An 8,277-nucleotide genomic window follows, 5' to 3' on the forward strand; every position below is an offset into this window, starting at 1 on the left:
TACATGAACAACACCAGGAAGATACTACACACCCCGACACACCCGTCACGCTATCTTACAACAGGTACATATCTGAACTGACTACAAGACTCCTATGATCATTAGGCAGCAGAGTAGCACACAAACCCACATCAATCCTACACCAACTGCTCACCCGAACCAAAGACCCACTACTCACTATGGACAGGACCAATGTCTTATACAAGATTCCCTGCAGAGACTGACAAACACTACATCAGACAAACAGGAAGAAAATTAACAACAAGGGTACACGAACAGCAATTGTCTACGAAAAGACCACTACCAATACTCACTCATCTCTATCCACATGATTAAGGAGAACCGCCAATTCAACTGGGACAACACCAGGATCCTGGGACAAGCAAAGCAGAGACAAGGACGGGAATTCCTAGAAGCCTGGTACTCCACAAAGAAAACCATCAACAAACACATAGAGGTTGACCCCATATACACTCCACTGCGAAGGAAAACCGGAAGTGAGGTAATCCGGCTCAACGGAATCCAGAATTTAAATAACAGGCAGGAAAACATAACAGCGCTTCATCGGCGGCTACACGTGATGATGTTACCCAGCAGGGTAATGAAATGTCTGCGGAGCAACAAACCAGCTTAGCGAGCCAACCAATCACACAACATCCACAGCCCAAGCTACAAACCTCAGAAAACATTATTTCATTGGAGGCAATTCAGAGTAGGTTCACTCGGATGGCTCCCAGTATGAAGGAATTATTTTATAAACAGAGATTAAACAGGTTGGAATTTGGTTTCAATTTATTCATTGGAATTTAGAAGATTGAGTGGTGATTTCATTGAAACAGCTAAGATTCTCAAGGAGTTCGACAGAGTTAACACTAAGAAGATGTTTGTTCTTACGGGAGTCGGGGACCAGAGGAAATAATCTCAGAATATAGAGTGCCAATTTAATATTGAGGTGAGGAGGAATTTCTTCTCTTGAAGGGTTGTGAGTCTTTCAAATCCTTGTCACAGAGAGCTTTGGGACAAAGAGTATGTGTGTATATTTAAGGCTGAGATAGATCAATTCTTGATCAATAGAGGAATCAAAGGAGATGAGAAAAATGCAGGAAAATTGACATGAGGAGCATCAGATCAGCCATGATCGTATTGAATAATGGTTTCTGTTCCTATTTCTTATGGCCTTGTGATCTGAATTAACAAACATTTGACAAATCCTCATTTAGTAATTTTGGATCAACATAGGGGCACTTATTTTTTACATGCATGGCGCTTGGTGTGCATTCATAAAAATTTCTTATTTAGGGGATCAACTTTCATTTGCATGACTATCTATAGCTTCAAATATGACAAGGCAATATAATGCATGTTTATTTTAGTAATTCACTAAAACCACAGAAACAAATGCTCATAAAATTGGCTTAATGCTTCCAACTGAAAGTATTTTGGAAAGTTAGCATTTCTGCCCACCATGGTATTGGTTCGTTACTCTAACTGGTTTTCCATCCCTAGCATCACCTGCTTGCTCAAAGCCATTGTCGGGAGCTTGGGCCAGACTGGCTGTGTCAGAGTTTTAGTGGGACTGTTGTCGTGGGAAGAAAAACACAGCTGCTAACTTGATAATCAAAATTAGCCTGCCTTAACATCTTTGCCTGTTGTTTCAGGGACTTTTACAAAATGACACTGCAATAATGATTGCATAAAATTGTTGAAACTAAAACCTAAAAGGTTATACCTGTATTTGAACTGATGTAATTTACATTAATAGGCCTATTCTTTGGAAAAGGATGCCAGAAACAAAGAACAAAAGTTTTCCCAATAACTCATGCCCATCAGTGGTAGGTCATTGACCTTACTGTTAGTCGTAGGAAATATAACCCATGCTTATTACTTCATTACTTTCAGGATAATAGAATTGGGCAGTCTGTAATTGTAAAATAATTGAAAATGGGCTGTCTGCAACTGATGCTTGTATTTAGAGTATTGTCTAGGTTGTAATATTATTTTGAATAAATCTGGTTAGTTATTTAATGTTGTGTGTTTTGCATCTTTTGAAGTAACAGCATGATGGAAATATCAGCATGCTCTACCTTAAGAGTACAAGTCATTATGTCTCTTTCCATTTCTACAGGAGGACTCGGAGGCAAAGCAGCTGTAACAGGGCTCTGGCACTAGCCTAAAAAGGATGAATATGTATTTAACTGCAGCCTTGAGTTTTAAATGAACTTCCTACAAAGTACTTTGTGAAGTGGAATAAATAAGCTCGTAATTTTCTGTCTCTACCGAGACCTCAAAAAAAAATTATATTGAAATTGAACATTATTGAACAGTCTGTTTATCCAAAGTTTGCCTTTGATGCTCTGTTGTCCTTTTCTACCAGACTGGCTAATTATTTTTGGAAATCAAGATAATAATCCCATCATTCACAAAGAACATATCAAGTAATGAAAGTAATCGGTGACTTTGGGCAGTTTTCTGGACAATCCGGAATATCGTCTACATTCTATACTTCTCAATTTGTTGAATAATCCCAACTGGTCAAGCGTAAGCTTGCTCAACATTGTTTCAGAAATGGAAATCAAACAGACTTAAACAGAGTTGAAGTAACATATTTCTTAATTCACTGTTTTGATTTTTTTTGTTTTATCTTTCAAGAATTGCTGTCATGCGTTACAATCTATCCCTCAGTTTTGAAAACAAGAAATAAAGTGAAATGACAATACATGCTGTGACAATTGTTTCGTCAGCTTGAATAATTATATTCTTAGATTTGTAATAATGTATCAATGCAGTCAAGATTTGGGGTTTTCCATTAGGAAAGGTAAACTATACAACTAAGTCTATATATTTGATCTTTCTAACAGTTCACAGCTCATTTCTTTGGAGAGAATGTGGATAGAATTTGGCACTAATTTAAAACAAAGTACCAATCAGGATATTATTTTGGTAATCCCTAAGATAATTCGTTGAAAAGAGCTGGACACTAGTGATGAGTTGAGGGTGACTGTCCTTTACATTATAGAATCTGACTGAGTGTGGCATCAAAGAATCCTGGAAAAAATGGAGAAAATGGGATTTTGAGGGAAAACTGTCTGCTAAGAAAGGTGGTTGTGGTTATTGAAAATCCATCATCTTAGTCTAAGGACATCACCCCAAGGGATCCTCAGTGTAATATTCCAAGCTGCTTCATCAATGGCATTCAGTGATCATAACAGATCAGAAGTGAGGGTGGTCCCTGATTGCACAATGCTCAGAATTAGATACTTACACGCTCTGTGACAATACCCAGGCTTGGACTGACAAGTGAAAAACAATACTGTTGCCACACAAATACCAGGCAACAACTATCTCTAACAAAAATCTAACAGTCGCCCCTTGGAGTTCAATGGCATTAGCATTGTTGAATCCATTACTATAAACATTCTGGTGGTTCTCATTAACTAGAAATTGAACTGGACTAGCTATATAAATACCTAGGAATGAAGATTGTGTGTGACATTACTTGTAAGCGATGATTCTGTGAGTGTGACTACATCGGGCTGATGCTTCGCTAGTCTGTGAGACACTTGCTCAGTTTTGGCACGTATTAGTAAGGAGCTCTTGGGGTTGTCAATGCAGTTGACAAGGAAGTCTGCCTAGTTCAATTCCTTTTAACTTTGTCACAGATTGTACAATTCATAGTTTGCTAGGCCATTTCAGGGGGTATTAAAAATCATGTACATTGTTGGGGTCTGGATTCATATGTTTTAAGTCAGAGCCAGTAAGCTAGGGGAAGGTAGTGACATAGTAGTAATAGCGAGTTTTGAGAAGATTTGTTGCTCAGGTTGAGGTTCTGGATGTGAGCTTGCTTGCTGAGCTGGAAGGTTAGTTTTCAGACATTTTGTCACCATTCTAGGTAACATCATCAGTGAGCCTCCGACAAAGCTTCCAATGGACAAACTGGCAGAAAGCTAGCCACCAGAATACTTGAACATCAACTTGCCACAAAACGACATGACCCACTATCACTCGTATCCTTACATACAGATGAGGAAGGACACCACTTTGATTGGGACAACACATCCATCCTAGGACAAGCCAAACAGAGACATGCACGAGAATTCCTAGAAGCATGGCATTCCAACTGGAACTCCATCAACAAACACATTGATTTGGAGCCAATCTACCATCCCCTGAGAAAAAGAACAGGAAATGACATCACCAACACAGGAAATGACATCACCAACCCAAGGAAACCTAAACAGATAAATAGAAAGCGGGACATAACACCAGCACTTCGTTGGAGGCTCACTGTTGATGTTACCTAGAATGGTGACAAAACATCTGGGAACAAACCGGCAAGCTCAGTGAACTAGCTTACATCTCGAACACAATAAAGACCCACTCTCTTGTGGACCGAGAGGATGAGAGTGCTATCTTGGAGGTGAAAGGAGGACGTCGGGTTGGCTGTGCACCCTTGCGACCAGTGGATCTTAATGCTGGCTTCGGCCTAACGCTGGTTCAGGGGAGCAGCCAACCTGCAACGATGGCTGCGGCAAGTGCTCGTGCCCCAGGTCAGGGGGTCCGGAACACCATCCGTGTTTCTGTAAAGAAGGTGGATGAAGGTGCACCTGTGGACCGCACCTTCTTCATGAAGAGGGTCCTGTTGGACTGTTGTGGGTTCGCTGCTGCGGACATTTACTGCCTGCAGGATTTCCCCGGAGGAGGTTTTTACGACGTGACCTTCAGGAGTGCCAAGCTTTGCGAGCACTTCCTGGAGGTTTTCAAGGAGAAAGGAGGTGAGGGCCCCCTCTCTGTATTGACCGCTGTCCCACTGTTTGTGATGCCAGCACAGAGGAGCCGTACGGTGACTGTGCACATGTACAACCCGCATGTGCCAGCAGTTGATGTCCTGACCTTCCTCGGAAGGTATGTGAAGGTGGAAGGGGACCTAACTGACATCATGGACCCCTTTGGCATCTGGACGAGTAAGAGGCAGGTCAAGGTGACGCTGAGGATGGGCGCGGACGGGAACGTTGTACACCCACCATCCAGCTTCGCAATCGGCGGGAGCAGGGGCTACCTGACCTATGCAGGGCAACCTAAAGTCTGCCATGCCTGTGGTAGGTCAGGTTACATGGCGGCCGACTGCAAAGCCACCATCTGCAGGAACTGCAAGGAGGAGGGACACCTTGCAAAGGATTGCCCACGAGAGAGAAGCTGCAACCTTTGCGGAAGCGGGCCACTTCTATAGGGCATGCCCGTGGCGGGGTACCACCTACGCCCAGGTCGCCGGCAGGGGAAATGCGGGGCCAGCCCCCCCGGAGGAGAGGAAGGCACCAGGGCCCAGCAAGGACCCCACTAATGTGCAGGAGGGCCAGGCCGTGCAGGAGGGCCCCCCGAGGCCAGCAAAGCACCCCTGCAGGCTCCGATTCCCCCCCCCCCCCCCCCGACAACCCGGAGCCAATGGAGGCGGCGACAGGCGACCCAGGGGAGTGGACAACAGTCCGGAAAGCGAGGAGGAAGGTGCGTCGACGGGCCCAAGAACCGCAACCATCAGGCAGGAAGAGGCAGCGACAGGGGGGCTATAAGAGCTCCTCTGACGAGGAGGATTCGGAGAGGGCCCACCCGAAGCAGAAGTTAAAGGTCTCGAGGGGGAAGGAAAGCAGCACCCCGCTTCCAGGTGATGGGAGGCGTCCTGAGGCTCCCTCCGACACCCAGTCAAGTGCCGCTGGAGCACTGGAGGGCCCCCCGGAACTTCCAGGCGGGAAGGAGGAAACAGCGCGTCCCCAGCCTGACCCGGAGCCGGACCCTCCTGCCTCTGCACCCCTGACGGGGGGATGCCACCCGGAAGGCAGCACGGACGGTTTCCTGAGCCCGGAGAGCGTCCAGCAGTTAGCCCGGGCAATGGGCATGAAGGGACAGATGGAGGGGCTGGACCTTGGACTTGGGGAGGGTACTGCGGTCACTGCCCACAATGGGGGTACGAGTAGCGAGCATTAATGTGCGCAGCGTCAAGTCAATCGCGAGATGTGAGTCCACGTTGGCCTACCTGACCACCATCAAGGCGGACCTCCTGTTTCTGCAGGAGTGCGGGATACCGCACCTCGGCAGGTACGGGAAATGGTCCGGGCCTGGACCTGTGGGGCTTTGATCTGGTCGGGGGGTAACGACTGTCGCTCCTCGGGCCTGGCTATTCTGCTGCGGGGGCGCGACTTCACCATCTCTCAAGTTCAGGAGGTGGTGGGGGGGCGCCCCCCAGTGGCTGACATCACCTACAGGAATGCTCCCCTGAGGCTGATCAACGTGTACGCCCCAGCGGTACGGAGTGAGCGGTTGGCCGTCCTGCAGCGGCTTCCACCCCTGCTGGCTACGTCCAGGCCGGTCATCCTAGGCGGAGACTTCAAATGCATCATCGATGCAGATGGAAGATCCGGCGTGGGGACAGCGGGTGGGGGGAGTCAACTGGACGTTACGTCCACATTCCTGATGGGCACAGTGAAGGACGCCAAGCTGCTCGACGTCTTCAGCACCCCTGCAGACGGAGCGCAGCAGAGGTACACCTGGTCGCGGCCAGACGGGTCTATCCGCTCAAGGATAGACTTCCTGTTTGTGTCACGGACGTTCTCGGTCAGGCCCACCGGCGTCGAGCCGGTGTTCTTCTCTGACCACTGCCTCCTGCTGGCCGACTGTCACTTACAGGACGACCAGCCGGCTGGCAAGGGTACGTGGAAGCTCAACACGACTCTGTTGACCCCAGAGAACGTCCAGGAGCTTGAGAGGGAGTACGCCGGTTGGAGAACTGTGAAACCCCTCTTCGAGTCTCCAGGCGACTGGTGGGAGACGGTGAAGGAGAACATCAAGAGGTTCTTTGTCCTCAAGGGTGTTCAGAAGGCAAGAGAGAGGCGAGGAAAGCTGTCGCAACTCCAGAAAAGGGTGCAGAACCTGCTCCTTCTGCAGTTGATGGGGGTCGATGTCACGGAGGACCTCCGCGAGGTGAGGGGCCAGCAAGCCTCGCTCTTTGCCGCGGAGGTCTCCAGGATAATCTTCTGGTCCAGGGTCCGCTCCGTGGAGCAGGACGAGACGTGCTCGCGTTTCTTCTTTCAGAAGGTGCACAAAGAGAGCTCTGTGCTTAGCCGGTTGAAGGAGGACGACGACTCGGTGACATCGTCTTGGCCCGACATTTTGAGGAGCAGCAGATCCTTCTATGCCGGACTGTACGACACGAAGCCCACGGACAGCACGGCCTCCGAGTCGTTTCTGTCGTCTATCACGGAGGTCTTAGACGACGGCACGAGGGAGTGGCTGGACCGGCCGATATCCCTGCATGAGCTGACCAGAGCCCTCAAGTCCTTGCAGAGGAATAGGACTCCCGGAAGTGACGGCTTACCGGTCGAGCTGTATTCCGCTCTGTGGGGCCTGGTCGGCCAGCACCTGCTGGAGGTGTACGATAGTGCGCTTCGGGCAGGGGAAATGTGCAAGTCCATGAGGAAGGGCATCATCACCCTCATTTACAAGAGGAAGGGGGAGAGGGAAGAAATTAAGAATTGGCGTCCCATTTCACTTTTGAACGTGGACTACAAAATCCTGGCCAAGGTCATTGCCAACCGGGTCAGGTCTGTCCTAGAGTCAGTGATTCACCCTGACCAAACCTGTGCTGTGCCGGGCAGGAAGATCGCTGAGAGCCTCGCGCTCATCAGGGATACGATCGCCTACGTACAGGACAGGCGGGTGGACACCTGCCTCGTCAGCCTGGACCAGGAGAAGGCCTTCGACAGGGTCTCTCATGCTTACATGAGGGACGTCCTCTCCAAATTGGGGTTCGGGGAGGGCATCCGCAATTGGATCCGGCTGCTCTACGCCAACATCGTTAGCGCAGTCTCGATCAACGGGTGGGAATCAGACAGTTTTCCTGTTAGATCTGGAGTCAGGCAGGGCTGCCCGCGCTCTCCTGCCTTGTTTGTGTGCTGTGTGGAGCCCTTCGCCGCCTCCATCAGGAAGGACGTGAGCCTGAAGGGCGTGACTATCCCAGGCAGCGGAGGCGTTCAGGTCAAGACCTCCCTGTACATGGACGATGTCGCCATCTTCTGCACCGATCGTCGGTCGGTGAGTAGACTATTGGACATCTGCGGCCAGTTTGAACTGGCCTCGGGTGCCAAAGTCAATAGGGGTAAGAGTGAGGTCATGTTCTTCAGGAACTGGGACGACCGCTCCTTCATCCCCTTCACCGTCAGGACAGACTACCTGAAGGTGCTGGGTGTTTGGTTTGTTGGAGCTGGGGCATGCACTAAGACTTGGGAGGAG

At 49.0% G+C, this 8,277-nt stretch overlaps 1 long non-coding RNA gene across 8 annotated transcripts in view; it reads left to right on the plus strand.

Moving 5' to 3' along the window:
• LOC125458519 (uncharacterized) overlaps positions 1-2,715 on the plus strand; it is an 85,249-nt gene extending 82,534 nt beyond the window's left edge. For all 8 annotated transcript variants that reach the window (XR_007248835.2, XR_007248836.2, XR_007248834.2 and 5 more), the window contains one exon: positions 2,126-2,715. This is a non-coding gene — a long non-coding RNA (uncharacterized LOC125458519). The remainder of the gene's footprint in view (positions 1-2,125) is intronic.
• Positions 2,716-8,277: the final 5,562 nt, after the last annotated feature.

Source organism: Stegostoma tigrinum, chromosome 13 (assembly GCF_030684315.1).
Source record: "Stegostoma tigrinum isolate sSteTig4 chromosome 13, sSteTig4.hap1, whole genome shotgun sequence".
In the NCBI taxonomy this organism is placed as follows: Eukaryota; Metazoa; Chordata; class Chondrichthyes; order Orectolobiformes; family Stegostomatidae; genus Stegostoma; species Stegostoma tigrinum.